The following is an 18179-nucleotide window of genomic DNA, read 5'->3' on the forward strand; positions in this document are numbered from 1 at the left end:
GCAGAGAACAGCAGGGTGGAGAGAAAAGAGGGAATATCTGTATTAGGGCACAGACACCACAGTAACAATTACATTTTTTATTTTGTTTTCAGAAAAGAAAACAGAAAAAAAATTGAAAGAGAGGAATAGTCATACATATTGAGAAAGAAAGCAGGGTGATCACTTGAGATTATAAAATTAAGTTACATGTTACAAAGCCACATGAAAGATATTGGATTTCATTCCCTTCAACCTCCTACATTGTTCCAGAAAAGTCAGAGTAGGATTACAGCAAAGGATTTCCATAATACATCCAGACCACAACGGCAATTTTGACCTTCCAGTCATCCTTCAATTTTCCATCTCATTCCCATTGTAACCGCTCCAAAACGAACCTGCTTTATTGCAACAATAATGCCCAACTTGAACCTGAGGAACAGCACATCATCTTCCCTTCATGTACACTGTATTTAATATTAGGTCCTGAGGGCCACAATTGCTTAAGATAACTATCCATTTCAGAATCAGGTTTATTATCACCAACATATGACACGAAATTTGTTAACTTAGCAGCAGCAGTTCAAAGAGGAAAAAAATAATAATAAAATAAAACATAATAAACAAGTAAATCAATTATTTCACCCTTTCTCTTCAATTATGTGGCCATACTTCTCCAGTTCCATTTCTAATGTTTTCCGTCTTTAGTTTTTATGGTAATCGTTACTATAACAATGTGAGCACCCTATCACAGGTTCAGATCAATTTTTTCCAAAACATGGTCAAATTTTCATGAGAAAACACATTGCTCTGTACTGAGGTACCAGCATTTCCCCAATTTATAGCCAGGAATCCTATCGATGTAAGGGTATGCTAGACAGAACCATTGATACACTAGCACACTTTACTGCAGGACCCTTCATGCCATACAGTAAGTAAACAAATTTCCTGCCATTGCTTGGTTCTCGCATGAGGAACTTACCATTGTATGTGTCATTGCAGTCAAAATAGAAACAACAGAATTCTTTGTCTTTTTTTTATTTTTTTATTAGTTTTTCAAAACATTTTACAAAATTAAAAACCCCAAATCCCAATGAGGAGCATTAATACAGTGCAAAATTAAGCATACAATAACAATATGCTACAAAGAGAATTTAACAAAAAAGCACCTAAATTAAAGACAAGTGAGCTTAGTGTCCTCCCCAAGCCCCACAACACAAGAAAAAAACAACTCCAGACCGACCACCACACAATATAGAGAGTATAAGTCAGGTCAGTCAAACTCCCAGACTGTGAATACACTTAGCAACAGAGGATAATAATGCCTACTACCAGAAAAAAAAGGGAGCTGAAAGCAAGGGACCAAAAAGAAGAGAGAAAAAAAAACCCTAGTCAAGAGGAAGGTTATGAAAGTACTCGATAAAAGGTCCCCAGACCTTATGGAACTTTAGATCCGAATTAAGAACTGAATAATGAATTTTTTCGAGGTCCAAGCAGGCCATAATGTCGTTAAGCCATTGCGCATGAGTGGGCGGGGCAACATCTCTCCATCTAAGGAGGATCAGGCGTCTCGCCAGGAGAGAGGCAAAGGATAGTATTCGGCATTTGGTCGGACCCAGACATAAATCTGTCTCGCCCCAAAAACCGAACAGAGCAATTAAGGGGTTAGGTTCTAGGTGCTGATTCAGAATACCCGATAATGTAGTGAAGACATCTTTCCAGAATTTCTCCAAGCTAGGACAGAACCAGTACATATGGATGAGAGAGGCCACGCCCCTCTTGCATTTATCACAGAGCGGACTAATGCCAGGGTAGAATCGAGATAGTTTAGATTTAGACATAAATTTAGGCTCTATGAACAATCTTAAACTGTAAGAGGCAATGGCGAGCACAAAGGGAGGTTGAGTTAACCGATTTGAGAACTGAGTCCCAGCTCTCCTCGGATAAGGAGATACTTAAATCCTGCTCCCAGGCCATTTTAATTTTATCCACAGGGGCCCGTCGTAAGGCTGCTAGTTTATCTCGGATAATTGATATTAAACCTTTACCTAGTGGATAATGGAAAGAAATAGGTCCATAGCATTTTTCGCAGGCATTTCAGGAAAGTTAGGAATTAAAGGAGCAGTAAAGTGTCGGATTTGGAGATATCTGAAAAAGTGAGCGTTAGGCAGGTTGAATTTAACAGAGAGCTGCTGAAAAGAAGCGAAGCAATTATCAATGAAGAGATCTTCAAAATGTCTAATGCCCTTCCTGTACCAAACATGGAATGCTGAATCGTACGTGGTAGGTAAAAAAAAGGTGATTATGTGCGACAGGGCTAGAAACGGAAAACCCCTGGAAACCATAGCATTTCCTGAACTGAGCCCATATACGCAAAGTGTGTCTAACAAGAGGATTAGCTATTGATCTGGGCAGACTGCTAGGGAGTGCAGAGCCAAGAAGTGCAGATATAGATAATTCTTTAGTGGAGCTCAACTCCATTGCCACCCAATTAGGGCACTCGGGTTGACCGTGGAAGAAAGACCAGAAGGCAGCACAACGTATATTAGCTGCCCAGTAATATAAGCGAAAGTTAGGTAAAGCCATGCCACCCTCTTTTTTAGATTTTTGGAGGTGGATTTTATTAATTCTAGAGCGCTTATTCTGCCACAGATATGACAAAATAATAGAGTCTAAGGAATCAAAAAAAGATTTAGGAATAAAAATTGGGATAGATTGAAATAAGTATAAAAATTTGGGGAGAACATACATTTTAACAACATTAATACGACCTACCAAAGACATAGATAGAGGTGACCATTGTACTAGACTCTGTTTTATAGCATATGAAAGATTGACAAAGTTTTCACGAAAGAGATCTTTAAACTTCCTTGTGACTGTAATTCCAAGATAAGTAAATTGATTATGGACTACTTTAAAAGGGAGATCACGAAATATTAGTTCTTGTGCTTCTTTATTAATTGGGAAAAGTTCACTCTTAAGTAAATTGAGCTTATAGCCAGAGATCTGGCTAAACTGGTCAAGAAGTGAAAACATTAGAGGTAAGGATGTAGACTGATTTGAGAGAAAGAGTAATAAGTCATCAGCATAGAGAGAAACTTTATGCTCAACACCCCCTCTCCAAATCCCGGTCAATTCAGGACAATTTCGAAATGCTATCGCCAGAGGTTCTATAGCCAAATCAAAGAGAAAGGGACTTAAGGGGCATCCCTGACGGGTGCCACGTTTGAGATTAAATACTTGGGATTTCTGAAAATTAGTTAGAACAGAAGCAGTAGGACACAGGTACAGCAATTGGATCCAAGAGATGAAACTTTGGCCGAGGTCAAATTTTTCTAAGACTGCAAAAAGGTAGTTCCACTCTATATGATCAAATGCTTTCTCCGCATCAAGGGAGATAACACATTCAGGAGTCCCAGTTGGAACTGAGTATAAAATATTAAATAGACGCCGAATGTTAAAAAAAAGGGAGACGGTTTTTAATAAAGCCTGTTTGGTCATCAGAGATAATGGAGGGAATAACGGTTTCTAATCTATGAGCCAACACTTTAGCTAAGATCTTTACATCAACATTGAGCAGAGAGATCGGCCTGTACAAGGAACACTCTGTTGGGTCTTTGCCCTTTTTTAAAAGAATAATAATAGATGCCTCATTGAAAGAGGATGGCAATTTGCCGTAATTAAACGAGTCAGATAATACTGAAAGTAACTGAGGAGAAAGAATTCTTTTTAAGATACACTGAACATTTATTTGATTGTTTTAAATATAATAGGCATGTAAAGGTTTTTTTCATTTCATGACTCCTAAATACTTGTCAAAGGCAAATTAAAAGCAATTCTTTAATAGTCATGACAGCTGGTTAACAATACCCCTTCATAGCTGCTGCCTGACCTCCAGCAGTTTGTTGATTGCTCCAGGTTCCCATGCCTGCAGAATTTTGTATTCTCTGGATTAACCTGCTGTCAGTTTCACCTCAGCCCCAAGCGGGTAGGTCTTGTTGTGGACCTGTCACTTAACACAGCGCAAGAACTCATTGGTGAAGTTCAAGCTATCCTAGTGAAGCTGCACCTAGAAGAGCTGCTAAAGGCAAATGCAAACACAATATGCTGCAAATCCAAAGCAAGGGTCTCAGCCCAAAATGTAGACTGTTTATTCTTTCCCAAAAGTGTTGCCTGGCCTGTTGAGTCCCTGCAGCATTTTGTGTGTTGCAAAGGAAAATGCAGTTTAATATGGAGTTCATCAGTGAACAGAGAGCTTGCCAGAGTCAAAGAATTTCTGGCCTTACATTCTTAGATTTCTTTAAGTCCTTATTTACTTCTCTACCTAATCTAAATGAATATATGTTAATAATGGGTGGTGACTTCAATTGTTGTTTAAATCCTTTGCTGGACAGATCTATATCCACTCAGACTTTACCTAATAAGTCGGCCACTTATATTAATTCTTTTTTGACTGATAATGGAATGAGATTTTGGCATTCTAAGGACAAAGAGTTTTCATTTTTCTCACATGTTTATCACTCTTACTCGAGAATTAACTATTTTTTCATTGACTCTCGTTTTATTCCATCTGTAATTGGTTGTAATTATGACATTATAGCCATCTCTGATCATGCTCCATTGAAACTTTCTATTAAATTAATGGATACAGCTTCTAGTATTAGGCAATGGCGATTTGATTCTACCTTACTGCAAGATCCGGATTTCATTAAATTTATGAAGGAACAGATTTATTTCTTCTTTTCAACTAATTCCACGGATGAAATTTCTTGCGGAACACTTTGGGACACTTTTAAAGCTTATATACGTGGACAGATTATCCCCTATTCCGTTAGTTTGAGAAAACGTATTAAGAAGGAAACTCTTTTATTGGTTGAAAAAATTAAAGAAATTGACAAGAAATACTCGATTGCTCCTAGTAAGGAGCTTTACAAAGGGTTGAGCTTCAAATGGAACACAGTTTATTGCTTACATCTTCGATTAAACCTTCTTGTTAAAAAGTAACCCAGTAATTAACAAAAATCTGCCATTCAGATCCAAAATAATATCGTGTTGGACAAATGTAATAGAGGAGTCAATCAAAATTGAAACTCCTTTTACTTTGGCATTCGAATGGTACTGTTGACCCCTCCAAAACCTAAAAAAAATGTTGATTGTCCTCTTTCCTCACATGAGTTTCTTGTACAAAAATAGTATGTGCATTCAGTCTTTGGAATACCTTGAAAATCTTTTTCCATATAATCGGATGGTTTAAGCCATTAGTATTCCAAGAGACAAAATTAATGGTCTGAGCCATATTTCTAAAATCAACCCTTTGGTATATAAAGAGTTAACCAAAGTATGAACTCATGCACCCGGAAGAGGTACAAAAATAAGGGGCGGACCCGGAAATGACGACCCCGCGGACATTTTAGTAGTTTGAAATCAGCCCAAATGAAAAAACTAGAAAAACTAATAAAAAGAGCAATAGAGTTAGAAAGGAACCCCCTACCCACCACCCACGAAAAAAAGCCCTTCCTGAGCCTGAAGGAGGCCAGGAAAAAAAGCAATGACACTAAATCTACCCCCGTATCATCAGAAGGCAACTCCAAATATATAAAGGAGGGGGAAAAAAAAGATCCACCCAAATTCCAAAAAAGTAATTAACACTATACTAAAACAAACTTCTTAATATAATTGCTAGTAAAAAAAAACTATTTACCTGTATCTCCTTTGTACTTTCAAATTTCCCTACTTTGTACTGTTTTCCCAAACTTCCCCCACCCCCCCACAACCACTCCTAGTGATGATTATGCCACCAAATGCAACATTATGATACAATGCATTTTATAATATAACAAAGCAAACAACTGTTGTAGTAACAGAAGCAAGATTAATAACAGACATGAAAAAGATTTTACAGAGAGAAAAATAATCAGTAACTGGCATAATTAACAGGGTGTGCAAATCCTTTTAAATTAATTGGTTAAAATTAGAGTATAACATCACAGGAAAGGCCCATAAATCAAGCTAGGTCCAATGAATGAAAGAATTTCATTAAGTTTGCATGCATGAGCAAGCACAGCTTTCTGCCCAAAATAAACACAGTACTTTAGACATGATAGCTGGCTAAATGAATAATCTTTATCACTTTTTGGATGACATAAATAAACACTCTAAACAGAATAAATGACTAAACCCTCCATCCAGTTACACAAATTCCACACCGTTCACAAATCCAAATGGTTACTTGACTCCGAAATATAAAATGTCACAACAAAAACAAGTACTGCATGCAAATAAGTGGCTATATTTGCCAATAGTCACAATTCGAATTTTACTACAATTACAACAACCTCAGCGTTACATTAACTTAACACTCCAATCTCCTTAGCCCAACAAAAATAAAGATAATTGCATATGGCACAAGGACTGGACAGGCAGATGGCTTAATAACAAGATACAGAATCAGCCATCATCTTAATGGGTAATGCACTAACTGGGAAGGCCAGAAGGTTGGCTCCCACTTCTTTTTAAATACCTCCATTGGTAAATTGGTTTATTATTATCAGATGTACAGAGATAGTGACTACTTGCCAGATTTCACGGTCGAGATTTTTGACTGGAGAAAGGCTAACTTCGAGGAGATGCGAAAGGATTTAGAAGGAGTGGATTGGGACAATGTGTTTTATGGGAAGGATGTAATAGAGAAATGGAGGTCACTTAAAGGTGAAATTTTGAGGGTACAGAATCTTTATGTTCCTGTTAGGTTGAAAGGAAAGGTTAAAAGTTTGAGAGAGCCATGGTTTTCAAGGGATAGTGGAAACTTGGTTTGGAAAAAGAGGTAGATCTACAATAAATATAGGCAGCATGGAGTAAATGAGGTGCTCGAGGAATATAAAGAATGTAAAAAGAATCTCAAGATATTAGAAAAGCTAAAGATACAAGGTTGCTTTGGCAAGTAAGGTGAAAATAAATCCAAAGGGTTTCTACAGTTATATTAATAGCAAAAGGATAGTGAGGGATAAAACTGGCCCCTTAGAGAATCAGAGTGGACAGCTATGTGTAGAGCCAAAAGAGATGGGGGAGATTTTGAACAATTTCTTTTCTTCAATATTCACTAAGGAGAAGGATATTGACCTGTGTAAGGTAAGGGAAACAAGTAGAGTAGTTTTGGAAAATACGATGATTAAAGAAGAGGAAGTACTGGCACGTTTAAAGAATATAAAAGTGAATAAATCTCCGGGTCCTGACAGGATATACCCTAGGACCTTGAGGGAATTTAGTGTAGAAATAGCAGGGGCTCTGACAGAAATATTTCAAATGTCATTAGAAACAGGGATGGTGCCGGAGGACTGGCGTATTGCTCATGTGGTTCCATTGTTTAAGGGTTCTAAGAGTAAACCTAGCAATTATAGACCTGTCAGTTTGACATCAGTGGTGAGTAAATTAATGGAAAGTATTCTTAGAGATGGTATATACAATTATCTGGATAGACAGGGTCTGATTAGGAACAGTCAACATGGATTTGTGCGTGGAAGGTCATGTTTGACAAATCTCATTGAATTTTTTGAAGAGGTTACTAGGAAAGTTGACGAGGGTAAAGCAGTGGATGTTCTCTATATGGACTTCAGTAAGGCCTTTGACAAGGTTCCGCATGGAAGGTTAGTTAGGAAGGTTCAATCGTTAGGTATTAATATTGAAGTAGTAAAATGGATTCAACAGTTGCTCGACGGGAGATGCCAGAGAGTAGTGGTGGATAACTGTTTGTCAGGTTGGAGGCCGGAGACTAGTGGTGTGCCTCAGGGATCTGTATTGGGTCCAATGTTGTTTGTCATATACATTAATGATCTGGATGATGGGGTGGTAAATTGGATTAGTAAGTATGCAGATGATACTAAGATCGGTGGCATTGTGGATAATGAAATAGGTTTTCAAATCTTGGAGAGAGATTTAGGCCAGTTAGAAGAGTGGGCTGAACGATGGCATATGGAGTTTAATGCTGATAAGTGTGAGGTGCTACATTTTGGTAGGACTAAACAAAATAGGACATGCATGGTAAATGGTAGGGCATTGACGAATGCAGTAGAACAGAGTGATCTAGGGATAATGGTGCATAGTACCCTGAAGGTGGAATCTCATGTGGATAGGGTGGTGAAGAAAGCTTTTAGTATGCTGGCCTTTATAAATCACAGCATTGAGTATAGGAGTTGGGAAGTGATGTTAAAATTGTACAAGGCATTGGTGAAGCCAAATTTGGAGTATTGTGTACAGTTCTGGTCACCGAATTATATGAAAGATGTCAACAAAATAGAGTACAGAGGAGATTTACTAGAATGTTACCTGGGTTTCAGCACCTAAGTTGCAGAGAAAGGTTGAACAAGTTAGGTCTTTAATCTTTGGAGCATAGAAGGTTGAGGAGGGACTTGATAGAGGTATTTAAAATTATGAGGGGGACACACAGAGTTGACGGGGATAGGCTTTTTCCATTGAGAGTAGGGGAGATTCAAACAAGAGGACATGAGTTGAGAGTTAAGGGGCAAAAGTTTAGGGGTAACACAAGGGAGAACTTCTTTACTCAGAGAGTGGTAGCTGTGTGGAACAAGCTTCCGGTAGAAGTGGTAGAGGCAGCTGAGTGCAGGTAGGTGGGACTCGGTGAGAGTAAGCGTTCGGCAGGGACTAGAAGTGCCAAAATGGCCTGTTTCTGTAATTGTTATATGGTTATATGCCAGTGATATTAAACCTGATTCTAATTCTTGCATACCACTCATACAGATCAATTAATTACTACAGTGAACTGAGGGTGTACAAGGAAAAACAACACGCTGTAGCATAAAGTGTTAGTTACATAAAAAGTACAGTGAAAGTAGATAATGAAGTGCAAGATGGATTGCGAAGCCGAGTCCATGTTGACATTCTAGGGAATTGTCCAAGTCTTACAACAGCGGGATAGAAGCTTGCTAGTACATGCTTTCAAGGCTTTTGTATCTACAACCAGATAGGAGGGGGAGCAGAGAAAATGTCCGAGGTGAATGGTATTAATTACGTTGGCTGCATTATTGAGGCAGTGAGAAGTGCAGACAGAGTCCAAGGAGGATAAGCTGGTTTTTGTGATGTGCTGAGCTGGGTCCAGAACACTTCAATTTCTTGGAGTCATGGGCAAGGCAGTTGCCACAGTAAGCTGTAATACACCTAGATATGATGCATTCTATGCAGCATTGATAAAAATCAATAGAAATATAGCAAATTTCACCGGCCTCGTGACGAAGTAGAGGCATTGGAAGAAAGGGCATTTATTAACCTTGGGTCCATGTGTTTGGGCCAGGGCAGGACAGTGGTGATGTTCACTCCGAGGAACTTGAAGCTCTCAACTTTCTTGACCTCAGCACTGTTGACGTAAACAGGGGTGTGTACACCCCACTACCCTACCCCCACTCTCCTGAAGTCAATGACCAGCATTTTTGCTTTGCTGAAATTGTGGGAAAATTGTTCCTTGGGTAGTCATTCCCTTGCACACACTGAGACAGAACGCCAGTCCTATCATTTGTCTTTTTATCTTTTTTCTCAGAAGCAGGAAAATTAGCTAATACACAGTAAAAGCCAACATGTCCAACCCTTGTTGCTGTGTAATATTGTATCAGGCAATACATTTTTCTAAGGAGTTACTGGAAAGATCAGTTTTAATGGGATGTTTTGTACAAGAGAAAGAATCTGAAAAGTCAACTTGTTAAACCAATCTTCAACATAAGTGAACCAATGTGAGAATGGGAGAGATCCACACTTAACGATAAACGATTTTTGTTCATTCACAAGCAGGAGAAAATCTGCAGATGCTGGAAATCCAAGCAACACGCACAAAATGCTAGAGGAACTCAGCAGGCCAGGTTGCATCTATGGAAAAAAGCACAGTGGCCATTTCAGGCTGAGACCCTTCAGCAGGTCAGTCCTGCTGAAGGGTCTCCGCCTGAAACATCGATCGCACTCCTTTCCATTAATGCTGCCAGGCCTACTGAGTTTCTCCAGCATTTTCTGAGCATTCTTGTTCATCATTTTTTCTAATCATTCAGAAATTCTGAAACTAGTTGCGCAGCAACCGAAGCAAACAATTAAAACTCTGATCTCTCCAACACAATTCAGAACGTTACCACTATTTCTGTCAACACTCTGCAGAAAGGCAACATGCATAGCAAGTCTTGTCCTCCCTCTTTTATAGTGAATTGTACTGGAATATAAAAACAAATATTCTATATTTTATAAGCATTACTGAACAAACATTATACTTCAAGCTTTAGCTATAATTGCCCACTGGAAGTATGATGGAGAAGAGGAAAGCAGAAAGAGGTAATTAGAAAAGCACCAAGAACCAGGTTTCGCCATTATAACTGAGTGATAACTTCTACAAAGTGTACACCGGATAAACGTAGATGGGAACAGAATCAAACTAACTTTCAGCATTTTTGTAAATTGCTCACTCTACTGTTGAAATAACAAATCAGGATACACTGTTTAGGCTTATGCTAAGCAGTCAATTTAGCAAGGTTATGGAACTCTGCCAGTACTTCTGCAATCAAACTACAGTCTGAATTAGTATCTCAAAGAAAATGGGAGGAGACAAGGCTAGGCAAAAAGCCTGTTATTTGACGGACTAGGGAAAGAACTCATTTTAGAATTGTCAATTGTTGTTAAATACTACCTTCAGGAAAGTAACAGTAATCCATTTACAGTGGATTCTGGTTAATTAGACTATTAGTTATTCAGGGCAGCTGCTTAATTGGGACAACTCTTAAAGAACACAATCTAATCAAGAGAATAGCCAGGACTCCCCTCGTTTATTTGGGACACTTTGCTACTCAACTGGGATAGGAGACTGTTGTTGAACAGATTCGAACTGTATCAGTCACGTACACTTGCGTGACACACTTCGATACTATACTGGTGCTTAGGGTGATTTGTTTTTAGATAGCATCAGTTACGTGTGTTACGTGTTCAAAAAGCAATGATATTTGACACTGATATTTGGCAAGAAATAAGCTGTAATACAATTCAGAACTGTATTCCTTACTGCTGTTTCAACCAAGGTTTAGAGATGCGAGAAACAGCACAGGCCGGAGTGAAAATGAAATGGTCTTACTACTTCAAGTTAGGAACTACAAAAAATTTGAAAGTAACAGCAATCATCTTGAAAGTTACAATGAAGATAAAGATTTGGAGGATGCAATCGTTTAAACAATTCTATGAAGGCAATTCATTATCTGCACTCGGTATCTGCGCTGATTTTATTCAGTTCGACAGTCAAAAGAACACAGCAAATATACACTGGATGAATTCATCTATCCATAACTATTAGGAACTAATACAGTTTTATTGTACCATGGTAGTATTGGTAGTGTACTAATTTGTTCTGTATTGCATTTAAATACATAATTTTTCACTCAATTAAACAGTAGTTTGTCTTTTTTTTATACATTTTAACTACTTCGATGAAACTTCAGCTAATTGGGACAGCTGCTGAATTTGGCCAAAATGTACAGGTTCCAATGTGTTCCAATTAACCAGAATTCAGTGCATCATCTTTTATAGAAAGCTTAATTGTGAATACGTACCTTTTCCAAATTGTTTGGTTTAAAGTGAATTAAAGTAACTTTAATGACACACTTAAAATATCATCCACAATGTGGAAATACACACAAAATCTGTCAACCCTGCTATATATACTTTCCTGAGTAATACTAACATTTCAATATAAACATTTTATATAATGTTAGAATAATTCAGGAAAAATTCATAAAGTTGATCTAAATTTAGTTTCAACTTTGTTCCATTGAAACAAATTCAATATTTATGTTATTAATGCCAATCCACCTGATAGGTTTGGATTATATATACACCAGTTGCATAATACTGCAAGCAACATTATAGACAGCTATGGTAAACAGAAAAGACACACACTGCAGCGAATTCAATCCAACTCAAAGCAAATTACAAACATAATACATTAACAGTATATCAACTATGTTAATTCCTTCAGTGATGTTTTAAATATTACAAGATACATATGTACCCTTACAAAGGAACAAATATGTCAAGGCACATTAAATAATTTAGAGTGAAAAACCAGTAATTTAGCTAATTCTTGGAAAAACTTTACTAATTTAACTACTCATTTTTCACAATACATTGTTTGAAACATTTCAGCCTGAGCACAGTAATTCTGAAAAATCTCTTGAGACATTACCTCATTGTAAAGCCTACTGATATTTTAATGTGGATGATAATTTCCTGAGTAAACTGGTATTCTTGTGTTTATTCTGCTTTCAAATGTCAATACAAGACCAAAATGTACTAGATAGATGTTAAGCACTTTAAATTATCTTCAAATTCCTTTATTTCAAATATATACAGGTGTTTAACTAAAGTTCTTTCTCTTTTTAAAAAGATAGTCAAACATCAAGATTCAAGTTCAAATGAGGAGATAATGATTCAATAGTGTTCCAAGCATCACTGGAAAAAGCTTTCCTGTAGCCAAGGCCAAAGAGAAATGACTTTCATCACAAAACAAATGGAATGTTAGAATTATTTTAGCGTCTCACTATTTGGCAAGAGTTATCTGCATTTGTACATCAATACATTGAATGAAAAAATGTGTTGCATTATCACCATCTTATGAGTTGGTGTACTGCTATTTTGAGTGATTATTTAATTTTTTAGAGAAAGGATTAAATCCAAGGCTTTAAAGTGTTCCTATTTAAAAGAAATGCAAGAACCCACAAGGAGCAGTCTTGGCGTGCAAATGCCACTTCTAGCAATTCTGAACTTCTCACTGAAAAAGTAAAGCAAAGGCAAATAGTATTCAAAACATTCCCACAATCAGCACTGAATAAAACGTAACAGGATTCTCATTTAATAGGTCGAGTCAAGTTGGTTTCCTCCCACTACTCCACCCATTCTCAACAGGAAATTTACAGTGAAAAACACCCACTTGCACACAATTCATTAAAACTTTTTGCGTCTTCAATTGGAAAATAAATGCAGCTAAGTACTGCACATCCCATTTCATTTTTTTCTCTCAACATAACTTAAGTTTGCCTGATATCTCAGGATCACTGGAAGTTGAAAAATTTCATGAATAAATCTGATAAGTTGCTATTTAAACAAAACTCTCCAAGTTAACTGTGCCTAGAATTGGAAATTACTGTATCGCATGTATCAAATTATGGATGGAGTGGACATTTTGAATACAAATTAATTTAAGAAGTTTATAATCATCTTTGAAGATACTCCAATTTGAAACAGGCATTGTTGGTTGACTGAACATTCCTGTTTCCACATAAAAATATATAAAGCCATTCTGAAAATTCAAGCAAGACAGTTAAAATAAAATCTGCAATGATTTTCTGGAACAAAATATTTTGATGTTTTGCGCTGACAATGCAAAATAAATTTAGGAATAATCCATAACTCAAATCATCTTGCAATTAATACTGTTCTGCAAGAATGCAGCAATTTGTTTGAACTTTTTCCCCAGTCACCAAATGCATGGACTTCTTCCCATCTTTTAAAGCAGATGTTGCCTTCGTTTTCAACTGAGATTTACAGTTATCTGCAGCCTTTTTATACATTCATATTACTCAACTTTCTATATATCTGTAAATTACAACACTCCTCTCTATAGTGTCTTTGGCTGGAATCCCTCCACCTCTATAATCCGCATTATAACTAGACTTTGAAACGGATTTTTGATCATTTTCCCCAAACACCATCTTACATTTTACAGCAGGAATTTACCCTTGCTCAACTATTTGTGAAATAACAGAAGTTTTAGAGTCCATCATATGTTTTGAAAATTATTCCAACATCCAGTCCCCTAAAACAGTTTGAAGACATTGGAAAGTGAATCAATGCAAATTTATGGAGTTGGAGGGGGAGGAAATGGAAAGACAGATACAAATGAGCTTCTCAAGCTGTTCTCAAAAAAAACATGCAGAATGCATTGGTTCAAATACTCTGCATTCCAAACATTTTTGTCCCCCTCCCTCCTATATGGGGTGCATAACTGGACCACAAAGTCCTCATTCTAATAACACAGAAAAAATGCTCTATTGCATTTAGCTGAATGTGTGCCCCACACTCGACAAATAACATTAAATTATCACCTGTTCTTAAAATTAAAATGTGCAGATTTACAGTTTCACAATATTTTTAAATACTGGCATCAATGTTTTGCAAATCATTTCAAAAACATTCAGGGGTATTGCTTAAGGACCTTTTGTAGCCTCTCAAGATCCCAGACCTCTAGTGGTTTCACCATCTGGTGTGTTTGTCAACTCCAACAAACCAAACAGCACTTCTAATATTCAAATAACATTAAGCATTAGAATTGAGGGGAAATGATACATGCAAAAGAGCTAAATAGGTAATTTTTGTGTTATAGTGTTGGACACATACAACTTTATCTATTATCTATGCATTCTGAATGTAATATTTAATAATTTATCAATCATATCACCACACATGGAACATAAACATTAATGTTATAAATATTCAGCAGACCAGACAGCATTTATGGAGAAAGAAACAAAGTTGAACTTCAGGTCAATGACCTTTTATCGGAACTAGAAATTATGAATCAAACATCATTTCAATTACTTGTGGGCGGGGTGTAGAGAGAACAAAGAAGTTCTGTGATAGGGTGAAAACCTAGAGACACCAAATGATTAGGTAAAAGACAGTGGCGAATTTAGTTACAGCTAAGCCAATGAGTGAAAATATAAATATTAGAGATGAATAAGAACAGAGAGAGAGAGAGAGAGAGAGACACACACAGAGAGACTATAAGGTTAACCCAAAGTTTTCAGTTCCAGTCCCTATCTCTTAAATTCTCCATACCACTCCTACACCCATCAATCATATCACCACACATGCAACAAAGTCTTTGAACTCTTGTCCCAATTTATAATCAATATATTTACCAAATTCCTTCTTGAACTTCTGCTACATCTGCATGGATTCCACTTTAGATTTGAACAATACACTGCACGTTTTCCTTACGTCACTTTTCTCATTTTATACAAGTCCTCCAGTTCTTGCTGCCTTAAATGAAGCAGCCTCCCACAATTCTGTGTTCAGGCAGCTAACTATTTCATAACTTCAATCAAAGCATTCCTCAAACTTTTCTCCCCAAAAGAAAACAATCTGAGGCTCTTTAATCTATTCTTGTTACCATCACCCTTCGTCCCAGGAATCATTCTCACAAATTGTTTCTGGACCCTCTCTAATGCTTCCTATAACATGGTAACCAAATACTTACATTTCCACTGAACACAATACCCCAACTAAGGCTGAACCAGTGTTTTATAGATAACTTCCCTTTAACATCCGATGCCTCAAATGATAAAGCCCAGAATTATGCCTGGCTTATTAACTATTTTTTTTCTGATTTATCCTGCCACTTTCAAAGATATGTGCTTATTTCACCCAGGTCCCTTTGCTCCTGCATCCTTTTTAACAACAATATTCTTTAAATGGCTTCTATGTTGCCTCTCCTCATCATTCCTACTAAAGTGCATCACTCCATGTACCAATACATTTAACTTAACCTGGCTATTCCAGGTTTTATATTTATATCTCACTATAATCTGACACTAAGCTCCTTGCAATACACACTGTCAAGTTTTGTGTCATCTCCAAATTCAGAAATTTTCTAGTACATTAAAAAAATAAAAAAACCAATGGCTCCTAACATTCAATGTTCCTCAATGTCCATGTGCAAGTTCCCAACTTTGTCTTCAATAGGCTCACGCTCCTTCACATACTATTTCCCTACTTACACTACGTCACTTCAGATTTTTGCTTCTCAACCATGGTTTGTTTAGTTCTCTGTCTGGGTCTCTAGTTCCGCACCTTTAATTACTTTAAAAATAATCACATGCATTCAACTTCCTTAAAATTCTAAAAGGCACAATTGTACAAAGGCAACAAATCCCAAGTTCAACAAAAAAAAATCACATATGATACAGCAATTGCAAATTTTAACAAATACTCTTGCCAAATTTTAACAAGGCACTTGTTCTGAATACGTTTACCTGTCAAAGTAATGTTAATGTTGAAATTTGTTCTACTGCATGTTCGAACCAAAATCCAAAACCAAACCAATTATTCTGTAATAACCTATTACAGAACACTATCCCTTCTGCAAAGTATTAACCACAATGTTCATGCACTGGGATCGAAAAGATAAAATGTTAAACAGCATGTATTTCTGATTATTTTAGGACACTAGTAGTGAACTGTTTAAAATGGGAAAGCCCTTTCTGGGATATCTCTGCTCTCACTGGAAACTCCAACTAGGAAGTGGTAGATTTCAGCTGCCTCCACAGTTCTAAATAGGTTGATACACACCAACTGCTGGAGCACACTTATGCCAAGAGAATGGAGGATGTGGGCAAACAACACCCCAGCAATGGCTGATATTCAATTATTCAGTTTTTCCTACCAAGGTGGAAAGCCCCTATCAGACAGAACATATAGTTTTACAGAAGAATTTTAAATTACTGTTTGATTAACAATAAATTTAAAACCATTTCATTTAAAACAATGAAACCTTTTTGATTCCAACAAAATACATAAATAATTCTTTGAAGACATTAGTTTCTATTTTGATATCCAAAACCAACTCAATGTAACCAACCTAAGTCATGTTTGTAGGAAATAAAATCACACATTTAATCAGTTTAACTTAATAGGTTTTGACTGAAGTATGGAAATAAATAGTCAACCAACTTGGCTTTAAAAAGTGACAGGCTCTTGTAATTATTTTTACAATAGGAAAACAATAGGTAAGTGATCAATATATGGAACTACAATTTCTATAATACTACGATTTACTTCAAAACGTTACCCGTTAGAAGATCACTCCATTCACACCAAATATTTATGCATGTGAAATATAATACAAATAACTTATTTATCATCAACAAAACGGAAAAAGCACATGGATGAAATCAAGTACACTGCTTAGCAGTTCATGTAGAACTGTGTCAAATCTGACTTTTGGGTTAAATATATAAAGTATATATTTTTTTCAAGTTAACTAGAATTATTATGAATATTGAGGAGAAATAAAACAATTAAAATATGACATTCTGCAACAGCACCAGATTGTTAAGCTGTTTTGCTTTTGCCCATTTAAGTCTAGATAATCCTCTGAGCCGACACCAGGTTTCACCGAACAAAGTCAGGCTTGGGGGAGCGGGGGGGAGACAATACGGCCAGGCCGCGGCCTCGGACCCGCACTGCGCTCTCCATGTACTTTTTAAGCCCCACTGCAACTCTCAGTGACTTTGGCCGGAGCCAGAGGGAAACGTGAGGGGAGCAAGGGAGATCCAGGAGCACTTGGCTCCATCTCCACCGAAGCCAGCAAGCATTTGGAGCCGAAAGACGGGCGTTGACGCAGCAGCAATCGACACTCGGCCTCGCCCCCACCCCCACTCCCCCCCCCCCCCAGTTCCCCGGCCTCACGGCGGAGGTTACACTCAGTCCGGGTTTAAACCCTCCCACCTATCGCCGCCGACAGCTACAGCAGGCAGATGGAGCAAAAACAAAACACAGAAAATACCTGTGTTCCTAATAAACAAAGTAGTTCATCGAAAAGGAGGTGCGCCACCCGCCACTCACCGATTAACCCATGTATGTGTGGAGCAGCGGATGAGGGCCCCGAAACCAGTGACTCCAACACAAGAGGGAAAAAGAAATGATCCCGAGAAACCGCCTCCTCCTCCCAGCCTGAGTAACCAGGAACCTGCTCTCGCCGCAAGCGGAAACGAGAGCCTGGTATTGTGGGTAAGGAATAGACCCACCCCTGGCTACTAAATGAACTCACGCTCTGTAGAAACTAGAAAATACACACACACACACAGATAGACAGAGTACACTGCAGCGCCTGCCCACTTCAGGAGCACATGCACTCACTCTCTCGCCTGTGTAACATAAACTGCATCTCACACACGGCAACCGCACTCAACATAGGAAAGCTGCATTGCATGCACACACTGCACGCATAATTTAAAGTATTGCACTCACTGACTACTTCAGAAACTAATACTGGGAATATCGACTGCAATGTGGTCTCTGACTCCCGCATGATCCTATAAACAAGTTAAATTGTATTAAAGGTATTGGCTCGTGCAGGAACCACCACATAACTCGGGTTAATATAAACTACGTTA

The 18179-nt window shown here is 37.6% G+C and overlaps 1 protein-coding gene across 2 annotated transcripts in view; it reads right to left on the reverse strand.

The window, feature by feature from the left end:
- Nucleotides 1-17823, reverse strand: part of LOC140736082 (zinc finger and BTB domain-containing protein 46-like) — a 97444-nt gene extending 79621 nt beyond the window's left edge. The window contains exon 1 of one of the 2 annotated variants that reach the window (XM_073061824.1): nt 17629-17823. The gene's annotated coding sequence lies outside the window, so the exon portion shown is untranslated. Of the gene's footprint in view, nt 1-17569 lie in introns of both variants that reach the window. The other variant, XM_073061825.1, reaches the window with a different exon arrangement.
- Between the last annotated feature and the right edge of the window lie 356 nt (nt 17824-18179).

This window comes from Hemitrygon akajei, chromosome 11 (genome assembly GCF_048418815.1).
Source record: "Hemitrygon akajei chromosome 11, sHemAka1.3, whole genome shotgun sequence".
NCBI classification, from domain to species: Eukaryota; Metazoa; Chordata; class Chondrichthyes; order Myliobatiformes; family Dasyatidae; genus Hemitrygon; species Hemitrygon akajei.